Below are 21,179 nucleotides of genomic sequence, written 5' to 3' on the forward strand. Positions count from 1 at the left end.
AGAACCATTTCAGAGTTGGAGGTAAAATCAAAAAACAACCAAACAAGAGTATTTTTAAAAAGCTGTTATTACAGTAGTCCCAATAATAGAATTCCTATAATATCTTAACACTCTTTAGCAGACTATAAATTTATTATACTGGGTTGTCAAATTGACTGTGTGTAGCTGCTTGTTTTAACACTGATTTGCCTGCTTTTTTCATATTACCAGTCAACGTAGTAGAAAAGAGGAACTCTTAAAAAATAACTCTTAAAATATTCATAAAAGTAACTTTTAAAAATTTGGAAGTGGCTCCCTGAAATGTTCCATAAATTATCCGTAGAAAGCAAGTATAATAGTCAGATCTGATTACCTTATCCTAATAGCCAGGATCGCCAGAATCTGAACACACACACCCACTTCATAGGCAGCTCTGCTCTTACTGGGCTTTATTCTTCTCAAATATTTCTTTGCCATCTTCTAGCTTGGAGTGCCATTGAAATGTGCAAAATATAAGTAGCTTCATAGACAAAGGTATCTGCCTTACTGATTACTAAGACATTTAAAAGCTGTTTGTTATTCTCCAAAATAAATCCAAAGCCAACTAAACAAGAAGCACAGCCCTGCAAAAACAGCCTTTTCAATACAACCGTGAAGTTACTACGTGTTTCAATGCTGAGTTTCTGGAGTCCTTTCCAAACAACCAAAGCTTTGTCCCTCGCAGATTGATGTTTATGTCACAAACGCTCACTGGGAAGAAGGGAGGAATGGTTGTCTTCTGTTAGAACCACCTGTCTAAAACCCTGACATTAGTTTAATAGGTAGTCCTTGCAGGGTCTTTTACAAAAAAAGATTTTGTAATATGGTTATAAAACTCAAAGATCGGCTTTTTCCACGGTGGGATTAAAGTCTATAACACATGCACAGTTAAAAGGAACAAGCTGAAACTCAGAAAGCAATGAAAATATCTTATTCTGTCTTCTTACATAACAATACCCTTTTCTTTGAATTGCAAATTAGCCCTTGGCCAGTTTCTCTCTTTTCGCTTTATTTTTTGAGGGGGAAAATGGCTTTCTTACACACACTAAGCAATTGAAAGTATGTGGTCACTGGGTACGCAGATGAAACATGCCTTGAGCATTTGTACTGGCACTGTTCTTTTCACACAGTTGTGAGATACAAAAGTTAAATCTGTTTTTCCCCGTGAGGATTCCTGTTGGCTACAAGTTATTAATTGTCTAAAGAAGTCATTATAAATCACTTAAAATATTTCATATTAAGTACTTGGTGAGGTTTAGCAACCAGCATATTCACCATTAGATTCAGTAATAAGCTCAGAAACCAGAATAATACATGGAGGAGAATTTCACTTAAAGTACACACACACGCGCACACGCTTGTAAACGCACAGAAGCACATACAACACTCTATATACGTTATTCTCTATACTTCATACATTATGTATAGACTGTATCTTTTATACAATATATGTATATACTGTATACTATGTACATTTATTCTTTATACATTTATACTACATACTCCTGAATTCTGCAAATATTTTACAATCAGGATACACTATGTTGCTCATGTAGGAAAAACAATAAAGTTGGCGATAAAATGTACTGGTGGCTGGGGGCATGGAGCGCCATAGAATTAGTAAAGCCTTGCTCGTTGTCCACTAGATGAGACACTGTATAAAGGGGAGCAGTTTGGGGACCAGATGGATAGTTCTGTACCTCGTTTCTATCATGTAATACTTTTATGACCTTATGCAATTATGGGTTTTCTCTGAATCTAAGTCTCTCATCAGTATAATGAGGGTACTAACACCCATCTCCGAGGGCTGCAGTTAAACGGGATAGTATCCACTGGAAATCCAAAGCTGCTCCTTTTGGCCCTGGTGGCTGCACGTCCTTTCTTCGCCAATCACAACTCAACCCGTGTTCCTGCAAGTCAGTTAAAGCCACAGAAATGCACCCTTGGCCAGTGTCACTGGGTAGTATACCACGTCCTCTAGACGCTCCCACTTTTGTCACCTCAAATACTATATTCTCTGAATTCACTCTTGTCACTTTGCTTTCTCCCAACAGACTGATTGTTTCAGAGACGTTACTGGCACCGCCCCTTCCAAACAGTCGCTATCCACCGCGTCCTCTGAGGTTTGGAGGAGAATCATGATCCGACCCGTGGGCGTGCCTTACGTCGCATCATTGTGCAACTTGCAAAAAAAAAAAATATATATATATACATACACACACACACACATACACACACACATACACACACATACACACACATACACATACACACAAACACACATACACACACATACACACACATACACACATACATACACACATACATACACACACATACACACACATACATACACACATACATACACACATACATACACACATACACACACATACACACACATACACACACACATACATACACATACATACATACACACACACACTATATGTGAATGCAGACATTACATCTCAAAGGGTGGTCCCAGATCAAGGGGCTCAGCACTGCCTGGGAACACGTTAGCAATGCAAACTGTTGAGACCCAGTCCCCACCTGGTGACTCAGAGTGTGAGGTGGGACCCGGCACCTCCAACCAGCCCTTCAGGTGACCGTGCTGCTCACTAAGGTTTGAGAGCTGCTAAACACAGTAGCCATGACACCCAATGGTAGCTACAAACTGCAGGTAACCCTTAAATATAGAAGATATTCAGAACCTGTTCTGACACCATTTCTACTCTAAGAGAGTTCCGTGTGAAGCTGAGAGAAGAAAATGGTACAGGAGTGGGTAGCTTTTATATGTATATATGTGTGTGTGTGTATATATATATATATATATATTTTTTTTTTTTAAGCAGTGTTTGAAACAAGAAAAGAGTAAGCTAAAAAAATAATAATCCAACAGAATTTGGCCTACAACCATTTCCATTTCATTTGGCTTTCTGTTGGGCTATATTACACATGGAAATGTTCCAATAGCCGCTAAAATCATTTTCTGTATGGAAACAAGAATATCAAAATTCATAAGACTTTTTAAATAAACATCTGAAATAAAATCTATCACTGCAATGCTACGGTCTTCCTTTAGACAAGGGAATCACAGGCCAAACGCCACTTTACAAGAGAAAAGTAGGAAAGCAAAATTACAGGGGATTATGTTACTAACCCATAAAAACTGGTGTTGAAAAAACACACAGACACAGGAAAACAGAGTCGTGGTTACCGGAGGGAGACTGGGGGCAGGGCAGGAGAACGGGTAAAGGGGTCAACTGTATGGTGACAGATGGAAACTAAATTCTTGGTGGTCAGCACGCTGTAGTGTAAACAGAAGTAGAAATATAATTTGTACACATGAAACTTACATAATGTTATAAACCAGTGTTACCTTCAAAAAACTGGTGTCGAGGTTCTTCATGGGCAATGTACTAAAATGTTGAGTTGAAGGCTCTTAAGGAGTATGAATGCATTTTCATTTTGAAGTTTTATCTACAGGATATAGCAGCGAATGTACACTCAAAAACCGTTAACTGCTATTATATATAGTTTGCCATATGGTCACCAGCTTCAATACATGATTGGGCAGTTTCACTAGTTCAAAAGGAAGTCTTTATTATCTGCCACTCACACCTTACATGGAAATAGCCCCCCACTTCAGACAGGCTGAAAAGGAACCCGTAATATATTCTAATTTGATCCATTCTTCTTTATAGCTATGGCCAAAGGGGAAAAAGACAATTATCTCATGCAGGTTATTCTTATACATTTTGGGCTGAAATTATTTAGACTTATCAGAATAACCTCAAGAAGCCTTACAAGGGAAGAAGCATCGGTTTCCCCGTCATTTACGGGAAAACCGGAACTGACATGTATGTCCAAGTGATGTGCAGAGCGGCCAGAGCCCGGGGAGGGGGGGGTGGTGCCCCAGAACACTCAATAGGGAACTGCAAGGACCCTGAAACGCACATGTTCTAAAGGAATAAATGAAGTGATGGAATGGCCTAGAAAGAACAAAGAAGAGAAATACACAAAGGACTTCAGGGTATGTGGGAGTCAAGCCATGGTGTAGTGCAGATTAAATATACCTACATTTTTAGACTACAACCTTTCAGTACTTCAGTCTTATCATTTAGGGGGGAAAAAGCAGTAACAACATAGAGCCCAGATTTTAGAATGGGCAGTGAAAGAATTAGTCTGATCGGTCCAGTTCTCTGGACCCACCCCCTCCCCCAAACATATACACCCAATTCGGGCAGGGCCAGTAACCTCCAGGGAGAAAGGTTACACTCACTGCTCTCCCTCAGAAGACTCGCTTCCTGGGGAGTCAGGAGAGCTCCACGCTAATCCTCGAATTAGCTGCTGACTGTCAAGCACTTGCTAAAGACCCTTGCCTGAGATGCCGGTAATTCTGGAGCCTCAGAATGTCTAGTGAAGAGTATAAGATACACAATTCTCTGCAAGTTTTGATTTCATTTCTTTTCCAATATAATGCCAGGTGAGTAACATAAAGGCGGGATCAGGCCCTTGTGCAGGTCCTACGTTAATTACTTTATAATTATAAGCTCTTTTCTACCATATGACCCAGCAATCCCGCTCCTGGGCATATATCCAGAGAAAACCATAATTCAAAAGATACATGCACCCCAATGTTCACTGCAGCACTATTTACAATAGCCAAGACATGGAAACAAGCTAAATGTCCAATGACAGATGAATGGATAAAGAAGATATGGTATATTTATACAATAAAGTATTAGTCATAAAAAAATAATGAAATAATGCCATTTGCAGCAACATGGATGGACCTGGAGATTATCATACTAAGTGAAGTAAGTCAGAGAAAGACAAATATCATATGCTATCGCTTATATGTGGAATCAAAAAAAATGATACAAATGAACTTATGTACAAAACAGAAACAGACCCACACACATAGGAAACAAACTTATGGTTACCAAAGGGGAAGGAGGGGAAGTAAACTAGGAGTTGGGGATTAACATAAACACACTACTATATATAAAATAGATAACCAGCAAGGACCTACTGTATAGCACAGGGAACTGTATTCAGTATCTTTTAATAACCTATAATGGAAAAGAATCTGAAAATGAATATATATATATATCTCTGAATCACTTTGCTGTACACCTGAAACTAACACAACATTGTAAATCAACTATACTTCAATTAAAAAATAAAAAGAAATAATAGTAATAAGCTCTTTCTTCCACTGTCGACCAGCTTTCTTCCTAAACACAGTTAACAATCTCTTCTATGAAACGTTTGAAAATGTTTGTGAGGTTTGTGCTTTGGGGGCACGCTATGATGATGGCTTGATGGAGCTGCTATGGACTCAAACTGTCTTAGGAGAGCTTAGATCTGGCCAACACGCAGATGGGGAAAGCAAGGGGGTCCCAGAGACTGTCATCCTTGCCAAATGACACAAAAATGAAGCTCTCACATTTAAATTATATACGACTCCCGAAGTGTTGGGTAAAAACTGGTTCCTTTGCCCTGCATTCAAATTTTGAGATAGTTTCCAATTTTTCAGAAAGTATTCAATCTTTCGTTCAGTGAGTACTGACTGAATCGCCTTAGAGACAGACTGTGTCTCTGCACGAACTGAAACATACACATACAATGTGTAAACAATCCCAAAACCCAGAGTGCGAAGTTTACCGTTTTTTGCTGACTGTAACAGTCTCACTCTTATTTCCTCATAGCAATGGGTATTGATGTTTTGGTATATTATCTTCACTACTGGTTGGATGTTTTATTTACATGTCTTGGGAAATCTGAAACGGAGGACGCCAACACTATATGATAACTAAAATCCCTAAGTTAAAGAAAATAACAGGTTGTGACCAAAGGAATAAAAGGCTTTTTACACACGTCGAATTCCTCCAGTTTAATATGTTTGAATGAAAAAAATTTGCACTTCAAACAAGTGACGATTTGCAGTGTAACATCTCCCGAAATGAGGGAGATTCTACTGTTAACCAGAGCTTTCTGCTGCTTATAAAGACCCGAAAGGATTAGAAATATCCCAGCCTTCCTCAAGGCATCCATACTCAAAGAGCGCCAAATACTGAAAGAATGACTTTCCAGTTCAGTTTTTAAGTCGACTGATATTCTGGTGAAATATTCTTATCTTATTCTCTTTAAAAAAATTTAAATGAGAATTTCTTTTCTATCAATGTTTTAAAGCTTCAATAACTACCAAAAAAATGGCTCTCAAAAGAGAGAGGAACACGGAAAAGCTGAAGGTGGCACGGCTCACAGCGTCTCATCCGAGAGCAGTAAGAAGCCCTCCAAAATCCAGCGTTGTCTTTATCCAGCCTGCACAGACCTGATTTTTTTTAGCACAATCCTTTGTTTCATAATATACATGTAAACTTTACATAAAGGCATTAAGTCTCGTTTTTTTCTCTCATTGAGAAAACATGTTCTACCAGACAGAACAGGTTTTGGCATCGAGAAACTGATGTCTACCACAATCCAATAATGCAAACCTCCTTTTCCATATAGGAAGAGAATAAGAGAGAACAGTTCAAAAATGAGTCACCGGAGGGTCCTAGCAATGAGATTGTAGTTAGACTCACGGAAACAGAGGTAGATGGACCAAAAGCAAAGATAAATGTACAAAATTTACACATCAGTTTGAAAGTTAGTCAAGCGAATTGTCATTTCAATAAAAGTGGGTTTTTTTTTTCAGAAAAGTTTACTCTTTGCTATAAACTGTATTTTTTAGAAAGCCATTGACTTGGTTTGTGACATCTAGTATCTCAATTTTGAGGCAAATGTCACACCATCTTTACTCCCTCTTTTAAGTATGAACTTTGTTCAAGCAAAATAGATGAGATGACAGTGACTAATCTTAAAAAATTAAAAGTTTGCTTCAATTTAAAAAGATAATATCATTTACTTTTCAGAGAGCCCGAAGGTTACAGGGAGAAGAGGAGGGAAGGCAACTTAAGAAGTCAAGTATTGTATGGAGAACCTCAAGTTTTTTATTATCAAAGAAAATGTTTCTTTGTCTAAGATACTGGAATTATGCTTTCAATATAGAATGGTCTACTTTGCCTGAAACATGAGAAATTTTGAATAATCCCATCAACTTCTCTGTATAATTCTAACTGGGAATAATGGTTCCGCAAGAAGACAGTGTTTGGGGCTGTCCACAGGCTGTGTTAAAACCTAAAATAAAATATGTGATACAAGAGAGATCAAGGGCTTTATTTCTTGAAAAAGGATCACTTCATCTTTCCTAAGGTGATATCATGTCTGGAGGAAGAGCTGATCAGGGAACACAGCCAAGGATTTTGATACACAGGAATCTGGGTCCAAATTCTTACTCTCCAAATTCTGTGACTTTGGGCAGACATCTAACCTACAAGAACCTGGGTTTCCTTGTCTTTCAAAAAAAAACCCCGTAACTATTGTTCCCAATCTAAAGGACTTTTGCAATGTGGTTAAATGAGACACAGAGTAAAGCTCCTGGCACTTAATAGACACCGAATAAATGGCATTTTGCTTCCTTTTGTTAGCCAGGTGTCATTTTATGTCTAAAATGTCTCAACTAAAGTACTGAGCCAAAAGCTATCCCAGAGCCTTTTTATAATAATTATGCCAATTTAAATATGCAGGTGAATTCTATGAGTAGTATAAGCCTCTACCTAACAGTGATCTTGAAAAATAACAATATAAGGAACTTTGAAGGTCTATGAAGAAAATTTTAGTGGAAAAATATCTTATTTAAAAGTCTGCTGCTTGATAAATAGAAAGTCAGTAGTTCTGTTTGCTGCATTCTTGATTTTAATATTCATGTATCTTAAATATGCTGATTTGCCAACTGCACACTAAATCACGTTGTTATTTAAATTGTTTTTTCCTTTCCAAATTTCCACGAAAGCAATTTCTACTTTCATGGCAGGATACATCTGATCTGATGGAGAGATTTTAGGGGTCTTAAAAGCTTTGTACTTCGTATTTGTTGAACTTACAAGGAGCATAATAAAGGAAAGTTGTGTCTATACTTAAATAATTAAGGGCAATGGACTCATCTGGGCATGTGACATTATCAGCAATCACATATTTTAATTCAAACACAGGTATTCAAATTAATGGACTGAAATGAACAAAATAAGTCACTATAGTTGAGAGATTTCATTCACGGTGACCAAGAATTTTATGCTCAGTACACATCTTAACTCAGAGTTTGAGACAGTATCTTTATGTGCAAGACATAAACAATGTTGGCATACATCATGAACATAAACAGATTTCTGCCATTAAGGAAGATGAAACTTATGCCTTTGGGGAAAAACAGAATTCTAGTGATTACTAAACTATCAACCACCTTATTTTATACCTTAAATTCAGAGTTGTAAAAAGGTGACTCTAATTATACGAGAAAGGAAGGCCCTCCTAGGATGGGAAAGCATAACAGTAATTTCATTTTCTCCCCACACCCTTCCATTTTAACAGTGAAAGACAACTTCCCAGGATGACTTTCTAAGTGGAAGGGCTTTTTTAGTTCCCAAACAGGTTCCCCTGGAGAAGAGTCACCTGGAAACCCAGACCCCAAAATGCAGCCATTTAATTAAGGCCATGGATCCTTCAGATGAAAATATCTTTGCGGCCATGGACATCAAGAAGAAACTCTGATTTGATGGAAAAAGTCCCCAACACCCTGAGCAAATCTGTTTCTGTGTTTTAGGAACCCTTAGATATTTTGAGGCAATCAGATGTAAACAAATCCTTGTTTGCATAACAGATGTTTACACCCATCTGAAAATGTTGCACCATTAAAATTCCTGGTGGCATTAAGTGAGACAGCTGATGTAGAAAACATTACCAATTAATCATCCCACATCTAATACCCTGTGGACTATGTAAAAATTGCTATAAATGTGTATTTTTTTTAGTCAGCAGAAGTATAAAAGTCCTTATTTTAAAAGATGAAAGCTTCAGTAACCTGGAAAACCCAGCTGGGATGACTGATTGTTGTATAGGTTACAGATGGTTTAGGTTTTACTTTACTAGCTGGTAATCCTTCCCAGACAAGAGTTTTTCAAATTTACAAAATAGTCACTTCGATGGTCCAAACCTGAACCAAATTCGTTAGCAATTTCCCTACAGACAGGAAGCATACTGAAGTGGAAAGTGTGAGGTTGGAAAAGGAAAACCTGGGTTTAAAACCTGACTCTATCCTCTAAGAACTGTGTCGCCTTAGGCAAGTTAGGCGACTTTTCTGTTTCTCTTTCTATTCCATTTCCTCATCTATAAAATGGGGATGACAAAGCCAAGAGGGTTGGGTAAAATAAAAGATGTTACACTTGAAAAAGTACTAGAACAGTGCCAGGCACATAGTAGTTTGCAAATAAATTAGTTTTAAAAGCTAACTAAACGTCTTTATAAAAAATAGATAATAATTGCTCAAGATATTTGCAACTCTTTTCTATCAGACTCATCCTACAGGGCCCCTCCTTGGTGCCCTCACAGGGGGAGGTGGACATTTCTTGTCCCATTGGTTGTATGACTTGCTTTGGCCAAGATGTGAGAAGTGGTGCAGTCTGTGTCCAAGTAGAAGCTTTGGGAGCCATTGCATGGTCCGCCATTACTCTTCTTCACTGCCATGAGAGCAGCCATGTCTGAGATAAGGGTTTCTCCTTCTGGCATGAAAACAACACAGAGTAGAGCCCAGTCGACCCCTGCAACTCATGGAGTGTGAGTGAAAAAATAAAACTTTGTGGTTGTAAGCCACAAGATGGTGGTGGTGTTTGTCATCACAGCATAACTCAGCAAAAGCTCACTAATTAATACAACGGCACTACAGCTTGGGGCCAGGCAGCTGTGGGGCGCTGAGAAAAGCACGGCCTTGAAGTCAGAAAACCTAAATTCAATTTCCATGTGGCTGTGTGACCTGGGCCAGTGCATGGCCTCATCTCTTCCATTCCACAGCCGCGGTGTAGGGGATCAGGACACGGAATCTACCGGTGATTAGCTGTGTAGTTATAGGCAAGTGACTTCATCTCTCTGTGTCTCAATTTCTTCATCTGCAAAATGGGGATAATAATACCTATCTCACAGGTTGTTGTAAACATCAAAGGGGTTAATGCACATCAGATTTTTAGAGGAGTGCCTGACACATGGTAAACATCAATATGTGTTAATCATATTACTGTATTACTATTATTATTATTTTATAACTTTTCCACGGGTTTTTGGGGGGAAGCTTAAAGGTAATATGGTTTGTGAAGGTACTTTGTAAACTATAAAGTGTTAACAGGTACCTATGATTGTAAAGAATAACTCATTTGCGACCTTTAGTAGTTACAAGGAACTCTGTAAGAGCAGAGATCTTTAGCTGCTGTGTTCTATCCCAAGCCCTCAAACTCCACCTACCATGACCACTATGATTTCCTTTGTAATCCATTCGATGCAGATGATATTTTAAAATTATATTCTTACTGGCTGAGTCTCAGTCACTTTCATAAATCCAGGCTTCATATACATAAGCTTATTTCAGGTCCTGGGTATATTTAACTATCTACTTAGATTATCCAACTTACTACATCTATGTTAAATAAAAATATCACATGTCATCACTTTTCAGCAGAGATCAGAATGATTGGGGCTACACATCAGAAGAATCACCTTAAATTAAAGAATATGCTGTAATAATGTCTTTGATCAATGTATAATAGAGTTACATGTCAACATTTTTATACTCTGAATTTTGAAACTAATCTAAGACTTTCAATGTTTTTTTCCTTTGATATTAAGGCTAAGACTATTGAAATTAAACTTTAAAAAAAGGTGACAGTAAATTTAAAAGCAAATATTAACTGAAATATCATGAAGAAAATAATGAAATTTGTTTCATATGTGCTTGAAAGTCTAAAGGCAATTAGAAATGATACATTTTAGATCAACTTTCAAAACCCCATATGTAAAGGCCAGAAAACTCCCCTGTAAGTTAAATAATATTTTCTATGTTATTACCAAACAGCAATGGTATTACTAATGCTTTAGGAATCACAGGAGAGTTTGCATTAGGTGGCTTTGAGGGCTGAAAGGGCAACAGTGCATTTGTTACAGTTTGAGAAGTTATTTTTAAAAGGCTTTTCACCAAAGTTAACAATTTTCTTCCCCAATAAATTTTTTTTTTTTTAAGTATTGAAAATCATTGTGATTTTACTCATGCCACAGAATTATAAAATTGTAGAATTAGGTATGTTCTTAGAGGTCACCTAGATCAATCCTTGGACCAATTTCTGCTGTATTTTACTTGTTCATTCTTTTAACAAATAGTTGCTAAGTATCACCTGCCAGGTACCGTGTTAGAGTGATGACGTACTTACGTAGAATAATAGTCACCGGTCTTAAAAATCTTCTGTCTAGTCTTGCCTGACAACACTTTGTGACTAGACATAGCTCTGCGAGGTAGACAAGGCTTCTGGACAAGGCTAATAATTCAAGCCCGTCCTTCTAAGCGCTGTGAGTTCTGCCCTACGAAGGCCCCCCATCCCAGGGCCCGAGAGCTACTCTGTGGGGTGCCCACCATTCAGCCCTTTCAATAAAACGCTTCTCAGATGCTCAAAGACGTCTTCCAAGGCTCTTCTCCCCAAAGTCCTCATTTTAAAAATAATTCTCTGCAGTTCCTTTTGCTATTTCCATATGGCTTTAAAAACAAACTTCTCACCATTTTTGTGTTCACCTTTATGGGTCAATTCTTGCTGAACTACTTCACCTCTGATCAGCACACAGTGAAATCCATTGTCTTTGTTTTTTCCAACATCCCATCTAACCATGGTCTCCTTGTTCACTAGATTCCAGCTGATGCTTTCCTCTCTTCAAAACACCATTTTTAAAAAAAACTCTTTACGTTTGTCCATCTCTGTGTCTTCCCATAGCTTCTCGAATGTCTGGTTCCTTCCCATCCTTCACTCTGCAGTGTACAAATCAACCCCTCCGAGAGGCATCCCTCATGATCCAACTAAATTGACTTCTCCCCCTCCAGTCACCATCTTAAATCTCTCTTTTATTTTCAGTTTAACACGAGTATCTAAACTTATACTGCTTACTTGCTTACTTATTCATTGGCAGTTTCCCCCTAGAAAGCAAGTTCATTCTTACACTGCCAGAGCCTAGAACACTGCATGGCAAATGGAAAGAAGAAAGGGCAGGGGGGAACGTCCTTGCTCTGGATCCTATATGGATCCATGTTGCCATATTTTTTTATGAATACAGTCAAGATCGCACAAGCTTTTCTGGCAGTCAGCCCACATTTGGTTATTCTAACTGTCTAAGGTCAACAGAACCATGTCTTTTTCACATATGGATGAGACACATTCTTACGTGATAGGACTGTGCTGTTGAATTTTAGAAGGAGGATTGGGATTGTTTGATGTAGCCCACCATTCTAGCTGGATTCTAATCATCCAGCACACTTCTCTTTACCTACCTCCTGTCAACAAGGACTTTGATAACCACACCGTAAATGTCCTGGAAAACAAATATATTTCCACCTTATGTACTCTTTCACAAGCTGGGTGTGTACTGTGCCGACTTATGTTGACACAGATTAACTATATCTGAAATGTTATTCTAGGGAGTTAAGACAGGCTTTAACGTAAGTCTGATCCATAAGCACTGTTCTGCTTTTCTCTCTCTTTCATTTCCCCTTTTCCTCCCCGTCTCCCTCCTCTTCCTTCTCCTCTTCCTCCGTCTTCCCTAATTCTTTCTCTTCTGATGCCTTGGGGCCACCACTGATGGTGGTGATCCTGGGGTTAAATAATTCATTGACACCTAAGACGTCTGCATTGTGTCGATGCGACAACTTCTAGGGACCTCATTTCAGGCCATTTATGAAAAACACGTGCCCATAGGTGCTGCCCTCTGCTATAGCTCTTACTGCCTCTGTTTGTTCAACAGGAGAGACAAGTTAGCTCTCGTGATATTTGCTGTTCTTTGTAGAACCAGGGAGGGCACACATGGAAAGGAGTCACTGCGAACTACAGAGTAAGTATTCAGAGGCGCTCCCTCCATAAAATGTTATATTGGTCCTGAACAGAAATTAGAAATTGCTTTCCCCGAATTCTTGGATTTATGAACCCTCACAAATCTGTAAAATCAATGAGGACAGTTATTATTCTACTGGTTTTTACTGATTAATGACGGAAATGTTAAGAAAGCAGCTCAGAGTCCTAAAGCCAACTCAGTGTTGACATCCCAACAGCAGCCTCCTGCTTCCTTTCTCCTGTGCCTGGCTGGCCCCAGAACAGACAAAGTTTTCTGTCCTGTGAACACATCACATACCGACATCCTCAGATACCTGCTTCAGACAGACTCTAGCAGGGACCACAGTTGTCACATTCATCTAAAGAGCCTAAATAACATGTGCATTGTCACGGTTCAAAAGACCACACTTGCTAAACGGAGAAATAAACCGGACCATTGCCCTGCTTTCAGTTAGAAGTTGTGACAGAATTTAAAGAAAAGTACTGCCGGAAGAGCCTGGAAAATCAAAACAAAATTTACACCCCCAATAAAAATGTGTGATTTACTCTGGGGACCACCTGAAAAGCAATGTGTGACACAAATAAACAACATCGACAGGGAAATGAAGATCAGATCAATTCCTTTCCACTGGCTCTTCACTTCCGGGGTGCAGCTGAAGGGTGCTACAACACGTGAGCCGGAGCGAAGGTGCTGGGCCTTCGTTTCTGAAGAGAACTCTGCTGCTGGAAACAATTGTGTCTGTTCCTTGAAACAGTTTTGGGGAACAAAGTCCACAGATTAAGTAAACTCATCCCATGATCCATTTCTGGGTAAAAAGAGAATGATTTCAGCATGTCACAGACTGTCAATATCCCCAGAGCCACTGACCTCTACTCATTGAATGAACAACAGTGTAAAAGTTGATGGCTCGTTTTATTTTATTTTTTAAAATGGTTCTGAAGCCTTTGCCTGGTTCCCCAAACACTCAAAAGTATCATATCATCTAAGGGGATTAAAGGCATTTGTTGATTATGGAAGGCTGACATTAAAATAGAAAGAGATTCTGGCAATTTAATTTTGTGAAGAAATGCAAGATGCTCGTTAATTTAATTCGAATACAAATGACATCGAGCACGGTTAATAAAGTTCAATATGACTTGATTTGCAAGAAGGTACGTTAATGTGAGAAGTAAAGTGATATTTGCAACCTCTCAGCAAACTGTGAAGTAGTAAAGTTTTCCTAAAGAGTTTATATGTTGTCAGGCTGCACAGAAATTGGTCTTCTCTACTTGCATTAAGCACCATGGCGGTTACTCAGACCCACTTACAGGGGCAGTGGGGTTCCAGGACCACTGGAGCGAGGGGCTTGCGAGCCAAGGATTCCAGGAGACCCTGTGGTCCTCTTCACATCATCCGTCAGTCTGGGAGCCAGGCCAATGGCCAACGCTTACATATTTTACAATCACAGAACGGAAAGCAGATACAAATTAGTTAACCTGGAGGCCATGTAAATAAGTGTGTCTAAATGTAAAGAACAGTGGCTGGCATTATAAACCCTCATTATGAGTAGCTGTGAATTGTTCCAACGTGTACAGCTGCTTCAAACAATTCCGTCGGTCAAGATAATAAAATTAAAAAAGAGATGTTTTAAGTTCAGTTAACCCAAAGCAGACCAGTTACAATTATGCTTTGATTGTCTTGATCACCATAATGCTCTACTGCCCTTGGTTCTGTATTATAATAGAAAAGACACGTGATTTCCTTCTTGAAAGGGAGAAGATGGTCAGCCATGGGTGGCCTGCCTTTCTCTGATTTCCTTATCTAAGTTCTGGAAGCTCAGTAATAAAAAGAAAAACAATATTTGACATCAACGGGCATCCATTTTAAATGATTTTGCTGATGTGAATATCAACTTTACACTTTTACACAATGTAAAACTAGGAATTAGTTAACAATACTTTTGATGTCTCCTCCATTTTAAACCATCTTGAACCCTTTTTTCCCTTGGCTTCCAAGCTCCAACACATCCCAAGTTTTCCTCACACGCCTTTGATTACTTCTTCTCAGTCTCCTTTTGAGTCTTGTCTTGCCCTCCAAGTACTCCAATTTTCAAGGCTCAGTCCTCCCCTCTTTTCATCCTCTCCTCTTGCTCTGGACTGTGCCGTCCGTGTCCTCAGTGCCCACCTGTATACAGATGACTCAGCAATTTAGTTTATCCTTCGTTCAGAATGCTCCTCCTGACTGCAGACCTAGCTAAAGGCCTACCTGACATATCTTCCTGGACACCGCAAAGAAATCTCAAACTCAGCAACTGTCAGGGTGAATTCAGGGACACAATCTACTTCCTCCAAGGACGACAATCTTCCTCCACAGAATCTACTCGGAGTATTTCCTGTCTCAGTGAACGACACCACCGTCCAGTTACGCAAGTACCAAACCTCGGGGTTCTCTTGCTTGCCTCCTTCTCTTACTCTTCACTTCTAATATGTCATCAACTCTTGTCAATTTTATCACCTAAATAGTTCTTCAACCAGCCCCTTTCCTCCATCTTCCATAACTGCTACCCCAATACAAGCTACCGTCATCGCTCACCTGGATGATGGGTGGGTAGATCCAGGGTAGGATTCCGAGAGAGTGGTCAGGCAGGAGAACCAAGAAAGGTTTAAGAAGGCAAACTGATGGAAAAGGCAAGGGGTCAACAATGGAAAACAAAATACTAGATTGGGACTAAAAAGAGACCACTGGATTTAGAAATTAGGGAGTCACTGCTGACCTTTGAGAGTCATTTTGGCAGAGGAGGAGGTGTGATTTTAATGGGATAATCCAGTAACGAAGTATATGCTACTCTTTCTAGAATGCTGCTATAAAGGGAACGAGATCATTGTTTCAGGGGGAGGCAGTGCTGAAGGCATGTTTTTAAAAGGATGGTTGATGTGGGGTTGGTAGAGGCAAACTATTACATTTAGGATGGATAAACCACAAGCTCCTACTGTAGAGCACAGGGAACTCTATCCATCTCCTGGGATAAACCATCGTGGAGAAGAATCCTGAAAACAGAATATACGTATGTGTCAAACTGAGTCACTTTGCTGTACAGCAGAGATTGGTACACATTGTAAATCAACTATACTTCAATAAAAGGAAAAAGATGGTTGAGATTTGTGCATTTTATAACTTGACGAGGAAAAGAAAGGGAAAAGGAAGCTACTGAAGGTATGAGAGTGGAAGAAGGATTGACGAAGCAAGGATCCAGAGGAAGGAAAAGGAATCCCACACAGGGCAAAGGAAGATGAAGCATCACTAAACAGAAGAATAGGTGAAGATACTTCCTTTTGGTAAAGAAGAAAGAAACAGACGGAGTCAATGTGTGATGGCCTCTCATTTCTTAGCGAATTAGAAGGAAGCGTTATCAGAAATGGGAAAGAAAGCTGTTAGAAGAGATCAAAGTGTTTGGATACTTAACTGAGTCAACAAATATTTATTGAGTGTCTCTTATGAGCTGAGCACCAAAAAACCAGTAGTAAATCAGAGAGAAGCCACCACTAGTGTTGTGAAGATTTCAGCCCGCCAGGGATGAGACTTCTGCTTCCGTATTAAATCACCAAGGACGGAGGCAGATTAAGGGAACTGCATGGAAAGAAAATCTTCAAACCAGATGCCCAAAGCCTCAAAGAATGCTAGGGGATGATCTTGAGGTTGGTAAATGATGATGCGAAGCGGGCTTCAAAGGAGGAAACACTGAATGAGGGCCCGTAGAATAATAGTGTAACAGAGGCAGTAAAAATGCAATAGCATTTACAGGGCTCAGAGGCCAAATCTGAGGGGATATAAACAGGTCTGGTTTCAAAGCCATATAATGTGGCACTCATGCAACAAATAGGCAAACTAGTAGGTGACTGAGCTGCACTAAATATGGTATTTACTGCACCTCTACTCCAGGCTCTATTCCTACAGAGGGAAACCCATGACACTGGCCCCAGGAAGAATGCCACAAAGGGAGAGTCCTGGCTCCATCCTGCCCTTCCCTGCCCTCCCAGGGCCCGGCCCCCCAAGGAGGGCTGTCGGAAATGCTGGTAATCATCCATCTGTTCAAAGTTCACATGAGATAACTTGAAGAAAAGCGGAGGCATTTTCACTCTGAGATCAGTATGCTGATGACACACGGTCTCCGTTTTCCCTTTTATCTCTAATCCTGACACCACAGTTTCACAATTTATTCAGCGTCTTAGGGGTCCCACCGGGACGGGGATCAAAGCGAGCCAGAAAAGGATTAATCCAGATAAGACAGAGGTTCTGATGAGAGTCCGAGCAGATATTTAAGGAATGTGGTGGGCGTGCTTCCGCTGCTACGAACGTAGCTTTTAATCCACGGTTACTTCCGGCATCTCGGTTGGTCCCAGTTGATGTCTGCGACACGACAGGCCCGGCACACGAGGCCCGTGTGTAGTCCTGAACTTAGAGTCGGTGCCTGTACATGAAGCGACTCTCACTTTGCAATTTCTTGCTGGCTGGCGCCGACCAGGGTCTTATTAAATGATGAGTTTAAGGCAAAGGCCAGGATCCTTTTTTTTCCTCCACGAACTTTCTCTCAATGAAGTTATGAGCAAAGCAAGAAACGCTACCCTAGTTTTCTTCAGTTGCATCCTCTCCAACCGTTATTACACTACTGTTTTTTTCCCAACCATTTTAATTAATGTTGTTTTGTGAAATTTCTTCTGAATGTATTTTTCCGAGAAGTTTCATTTTAGAAAGCCCAAATGTGTCAAGCGATCTAAAATTAATTACCCTATTTTTACACTTTGAAAATAGTTATTCATCAATTTGGGGTGGGGGGGTTTCTTTGTAATCAGATATGTGGAATTATTTTTTCTATTACAGCCTTTCGGTGATTATTTGGGATATAATATTACTAAAAGCAACAAACAAAAAATTAGATGTTATTGTCCTTCCTCGTTACTTCATTTGAAGTGTCAGCAATGCTATTTTTTTCCTCCCCTGTCTCTGTCTCTATTTGGTTCTAAATTTTCAACTAGGTCTCTTTCTAGGAGAAAACTCCAGAGTCAATCATTGTTTTTTTTCTCCCAGATAAACTTAACTCTTGAGGAAACAACTTATTTGTATGATACAAATATCAAAGATTTTCCAGCATACTAAATGTTAGACTGTAGTACTGTAATAAGCCTTTGCCGATTTTTAGAAACTAGCAAAATATAATTTACTAATAATGGAAAGATTCAACAAATTGAACATTGAAAGGAGCAGCAGTTGTAATATTACGCAAAAGTATAATCAAGGTTTTTTCAAACGACACGTATCTTAGAATAGTCTCAGAAAGATTTTGTTTTTTTCACAGAGGGAGCGTTTATCTAGAAGAAAGAGCTGTTCAAAAATTATGATCTCAGCCCTTTCTCTCTGTCCCTCTTTTCTCTTGTTTGTTTCTGGCATAAAAAGGCTCAGATATTAGTGAGAGTCACTAGCGTATGTAAGTGAATAAAGAAGAGAAGGAGAAAAATTAGGTGTGTTTGCATTTAAAAAACACTTTAAATAATTTTCCTAAGACTATCATCCCCATTGCCTAAAATTATAATAGTTGTAAGTTACAAATGAAAAGATGATTCAGTCCTTATGCATAGGCCAGGTCTCTTATGCGCCACCAATCATGGAAATATTCATTCATTTATTGATTCACTTAATACACAGGGAGAGCTATTGTCTGCCGCTATCTGTCCCAGGCCCTCAGGGGCTCAGCCAAGAACAGAAAGTCCCTGCACCAGGGGAGCACACGCTCGTGAGAAGCTCAGATCAACAGGGAGTGAACACAGACAAGAATCCCAGAGATCGACGAGGAAATAGGGGAAGGGGGCCCTGGCTGGTGGCCTGGGGGGAGAGCCCTGGGGGGTACATTTGAGCTGAGACCTAAAAGATGGTCAGGAGCCCGCCAGGAGAAATTGGGGGAGACAATGTTCTAGTCAGAGGGAAGAGTAATGACAAAGACCTTGAGGGAAGAATGAGCTTGACTTGTTCCAGTTCTTAAAATTTCTCCTCTGGGACTCAGTTGTTGGAAAACTTTTGGGAAGTCATTCCGATATAGAATCCTTATATGGCTGGGGGGAATCGGGGGTTAACCGGCCCCAGACTCCCATTTTGAGGGTAAAGCAGCTAAGAAAGAAGGAAGAGATGGCTGCTATGTGAAATTTGGGGTCTTGTGACTTACAAGACTTGTGTTCTTTCATTCCCTCATTCATTAATTCATTTCCCCAACTCATTTAAAGGGAACATTATTAACCAAGTCACCTAGAGTCTTACAGTATGGAAAACAAAAGAAACCTATATATTCCCATTGTGGTTAACTAGTATTTCCAGACATATTCGCCATTTCTTCATGTGAATGCCAGAGGCTGGTCTTGGAAAATTTCCAAAATCCCTTTGGGATTCGACTACAGGTCCACAGTCTCTTATCACTATTCTAAACCCTGGAAAGCTCTAAAGACAGAATAAAAGAAACTCATTTGATGGCAAAACAACCTGTGCTGCCTTATACTCTTTATTTAACTCACTAAGTTTGAATATTCATAAGTTTTGTGGAAGAAATGTTAAAGTGTTTAATTGTCGTACGTGGCTACCATATTACTTTCCTAAAATCCAAAAATCCTGAATTCTGCATGAGTTTTGGCTAAAGGGTTCTCCAAGAAACTGCGAGCCTTAATGTTGCATTTGGAATTCTCAGCAAGGTCACTGGGCACTGCTACTGCATTATTTTTGACTATTAAAATTATACTGCTTCAGGCCTGGACGCCAGTGGTTGTCTGTTACCGTTTCAAACTCTTCTGGACGCCACGTTTTACTTCATCAAAAAGGCTTCTTACTTCTTGCCAAAATGACCTTGTTAAACCACTTTCACAGATAAAGGATTTAACACATAAACATTTCACATGTAAATTTTACGTAAAATGATTTTAAATCTACGCCGGGAAAAAAAAAAAATGTTTGTAAGGTCCATTGTAAAATCACATGAAAGAGAAGCAACTGCCTATGAATAACCGTATCATGAAGGCCAATCAGGCATTTCCCGAGGCTGAAGTAACTGTTTATGAGAATTAATGTCCGTATTATGAATGGGCAGATGGTCTGTTTAACCACACGTATTCTAGTTTGTCATTTCTTATCAGCCGCCCTGATTCAGGAGAAATAAGAGTAACTGCAGGCAGATTTGCAGGCAACTGTCCCTCAGGAGCACCCCTTAAACATGTTATTCCAGAAGTGTTAATTTCAGAAATATGACAACTTACGCAGTGTAAAGCTTGAAGGTTTAGATCATGATACATCACTTGTTTGGCATCTTTAAAACAACAGCTACAAAATCTCAGTAAATTTTTGTTCTCAGAGAAAACAGTTGATAACATGTTGAAGCTTATAGGTTGGCTAAAGTATTGGGTTAAAAGGGATTCTGCTATTGTTTCTTCATCACTCTACTCACAAATGATCCTGCCCTAAGACTTATTAATACAATGACCCGAGGTAAATGCGTATTTGATCGTGTCACTTGCCTGTATCAAACCATCGATGCTTCTCTTTGCCTTCGGGACAAAGTTCCCCTAAAAAGTAAGTTCCAGGAGGATAGAGATTGTTTTTTAGACTGCTGCATTCACTGCTCTATCCTTGGTTACTAGGGCAGTGCTTGCACATAATAGGCACTCAACCATTATTCTTGAAGCTTCAGTCCGTGACGTAGCCCACGTGCAGCCCATGCCAACTGTCCCCCTGCATGGTGGTGGGGTCCTGTCTCCCTCTGCCTAGAGCATCTTTCTCACAACCCATTTCCCTCTTCCTCCATCACCTTTGTCCCTGTACCAGTCACCGAGGTCCTCCTTGAAACCCCAAACCAGGTTAACTTCCGGTGTTACCGTTTTCTGCTTTATTCTATACCTTCCCTTCTGAAATATTCTTGCCATTTGCATTGACTTATTCAATATCTGATTTCCCCACAAAACTGTAAGTTTAATGAGGACGGGGACCGCAGTGATCTTGTCCTCCTCTGTTTCTTAGCTCATAATAGGACCTGGATAAAAAAGCCATCTGGATGAAGCACGGATAAGCCTTCTTTCTCCTCTCTTCCAGGGCCAGAGCTTGTACCCCTCCCTGGGAGAAGCGTTCTGTATGTT

This window comes from Eubalaena glacialis, chromosome 20, assembly GCF_028564815.1.
Source record: "Eubalaena glacialis isolate mEubGla1 chromosome 20, mEubGla1.1.hap2.+ XY, whole genome shotgun sequence".
In the NCBI taxonomy this organism is placed as follows: Eukaryota; Metazoa; Chordata; class Mammalia; order Artiodactyla; family Balaenidae; genus Eubalaena; species Eubalaena glacialis.